This window comes from Myotis yumanensis, unplaced genomic scaffold (assembly GCF_028538775.1).
Source record: "Myotis yumanensis isolate MYYU_CA2020_CCGP unplaced genomic scaffold, mMyoYum1.0.hap1 SCAF_6, whole genome shotgun sequence".
In the NCBI taxonomy this organism is placed as follows: Eukaryota; Metazoa; Chordata; class Mammalia; order Chiroptera; family Vespertilionidae; genus Myotis; species Myotis yumanensis.
In genome coordinates, this window is record NW_027223757.1 from 59,762,626 (window position 1) to 59,765,897 (window position 3,272).

The following is a 3,272-nucleotide window of genomic DNA, read 5'->3' on the forward strand; positions in this document are numbered from 1 at the left end:
ACACATGCTTATCACATGACAGGGATATTTTGACCCTTATCATAATTAGGATCTATGAGAATGCAAACCTTTGGGTTATATCTGAAAAACTATATCAAATAGCTTACCTGGGCAGATTTCTACATCCATTTTTGTTCACAGAGTCTATTCCCTACATAGCAAATAGAATGAGCTTTGAAAATATAAATCAGTCGAAATCCCTTCCCTGCTCAAAATTCCTCCAAGAGATTGCAGTTAGAATATAATGAAGACTCCTTGCCATGGCCTATAGATCACATACATTCCAAGCCCTTCCCATGCCCAGATATTTTCCCCAACTACTCCTGATTTACTCTTCTCTAGCCACTCTGACCTGGCTCTTCTGCCAAACAGGCCAGATTTCAGCCAATTCCTGGCCCTTTACACTTGCTTGGACCTGCTTTCAGATCTACCAATGGCTCACTCTTCTTCATTTAAGTCTCTGCTCCAATATCTCTCAGGTAGGAGGGTTTTACCTCGCCATCCCATTGAAAACAGTCCTTGCATTTCTATCATACCTTTCTCCTTCACCTCATTTATTTATCTTCCTAACATTATTTACCGCTTGAAACTATAATATTATTTATTTGTTTGCTGCTCTCACTAGAATGTAAAGACCCGAGGGCAAGGCCAGGTAACTACTGTATGACCAGAGCCTAGAACAGTGTATGGCAGAGTGGACATTCAAAAAGTATCTGATGAATGAATGAATCCTTCAATTTGAAAGAAAGTGAGCTATGTTTTATTCTCCTGAACCTTCAATTGGTATTCTGAACCCTATTTCTTATCACTTTTTAGAGTGCCCTCTCTCCCAAATTATACTTTCAATATGGTCTTTTAAAATCTCTACTTTCATATGAAAAACTTCTTTTTTATTATCAGTTTCAATTAGAATCCTCTTTCCAGACCTTGCTTTCTAAATAATATTTTTCTAAAACTTTTGTTTTCTCAACTTTAAAGTAGAGATAGTAGTAATAATTACCTCAGTGTTATGTTAAAATTTATTGGGGATATTTCTTTATCTTACATTATTTAACCACTGAACAGCATTTAGTATATTACATCCTTCTTGAAATATTTTCTTCCCTTAGCTTTGACTATAAGTGACTCTTTTGATTTTCTTCCTATTTATTCAGTCCCATCCTCTCTATTTCTGTTCACATTCTAATGTTGTATGACCTGAAGCTAAATTGGACCCTCTCCTGTTTTCCTTCTTCTCTTTTCCCTTCTTCATCTCTCCCTTTTCCCACTCTACTTCCCTTTTTCCTCTTCTTTCTAATATGTAATCTAACCATTTTCATTCTTTAAATAACTTCTCACCCAGTACACTTCAAATGTCTATCTCCTGCTTTGACTTCAGATTAATCAATGTATGTGTCATTTTACTTGTACATAATTAGATGTATATCTTGCTTTACTTGCTCAAAACCATTGTCTTGATTCTCCCCTTCACCCAGCCCCCACCTCATTCATTTCCCTTTATTTTCTTTTTCTTTCTTCCTTCCTTCTGCTTCCTTCCTTCCTTCCTTCCTTCCTTCCTTCCTTCCTTCCTTCCTTCCTTCCTTCCTTCCTTCCCTCCCTCCCTCCCTCCCTTCTCTCTCTCTCTCTCTCTCTCTCTCTCTCTCTCTCTCTCTCTCTCTCTTTCCTTTTCTTTTCTTTCTCCCCAGCATCCATTTGGGGTTAGTTTTTGTAACCATGGCTAGCTGGGTGACCTCTTGTGCGCTGGAATTTCCGGCCCTTGGATTGCTTGTAGGGTTTGGTGTGGCTGGGGGGTGGGGGTTGGGGGTTCCTGGGGCCTTGCCGATATGGCTGTACACCTCACGGCCCTTGGGAGGATGAGAAGTCAAGACGGTGCCAGAGCCCTTGGGACAGTCCAGGGTCAGCTGGTCGAAGGTGAGGATCTTGCCCCTGGCCTTGAGGATGCGATGCCAAGCACAGCTGCTCACATGGAGTGCATACACCTTTAGTTTGGGCACCTCCTGCATGCGCTCATCATCAGTTACAGTCCCTACAACCACAGCAGTTTTGCCCTCCTGGCCAGGAAGCTTCATCTTGCAGATCATCCCTGAAAGGGACAGAGGCGGCTGGTTGATGCGACTCAGAACAGCCTCTTCAGCACCACTTGATTGAAGGTAGAGCTGGTCCCTCTGGCCAGAAACCTGCACAGCTTGACCAGCAGCCTTAGATGGGTCTCCTGGCTCTTGGGCTCCTTGCCGTGAACCTTTCATTCTTTGTTGTGGCGGGATGTCGACGCCCATGATGGCGCCTTCTGCCTCCCTCTGTTTTCTATTAGTAAATGATACCATTATGCTTTTCAGTTGCTCAAACTAAAAATCCAGATCTGTCTGCTTTTCATTACCCACACCTGACTGACCAGTAAAATTTGCATGTAATACCCAAATTATATCTTCAATCACCCATCACTTTCTTTATCTCTTCCCATACCACTGGGGAGAGTGCCTTCCATTTAGCCTTTCTACGTTCATTCTTGAACCACCCTCCAAATCTTTCCTTACACTGTGCAACCAGACCATATACTTCTAATCATGTTACTCTCTTGTTTAACAACAGTTCAGTGGTTTCCCATTGTAAGTTCAGTAATATAAACTTTTTTACCATGGGCCACTAAGCCCTCCATGGCCTGGCCTTCCTTACTTTTCCTAATCTGTGTCTTCTCCATCTCCTCCTAGCTAATCATGCACCAGTCTCTTTCATCTCCTTTCTTGTCTCAGACAAACCAGAATACTTCTTGCCTTAGGATATATTTTTTTATGTATTCTTCCCTTTGTCTGATGCAGTTATTTCTCCAACCCTTCATATGTCTGGATCCTTTTTATCCAGATTTTAGCCTAAATGTCATCTTTTCAAAGAGGCCTTTCCACCTTCTCTGAGCCCCCTGCCTCCACATTCTTCTATTATGTCTTCCAACTTATTTCCTTTATTACAGTTGCACAATTTGAATTTTGCCTATTTATTACTGTTTACCTTCTTCACTGCCCATATTGTTTACAACCCTCAAATCCATGAGTGTTGTGTCCCTGATGCTTAGAACATTGGCTAGGCCATTCAACTGATGTTTGTTGAATGAATAGATGATATATTTAAGTCAGATAATATATTTAACATACTTAGTATTGTGTTGGCCATATGGAAAGTGACCAATAAATGCTAAACCTTGTTACTAAACGTGCTGATTCCCTTTTACCTTTGACTTCAATCTTGAATCTTGGTTGGGGGCAGAGGAGAGAGAGAAA

The 3,272-nt window shown here is 41.2% G+C and overlaps 1 pseudogene; it reads right to left on the reverse strand.

Moving 5' to 3' along the window:
* Window positions 1–1,698: 1,698 nt before the first annotated feature.
* On the reverse strand, window positions 1,699–2,276 carry LOC139013143 (large ribosomal subunit protein eL18 pseudogene; annotated as a pseudogene).
* Between the last annotated feature and the right edge of the window lie 996 nt (window positions 2,277–3,272).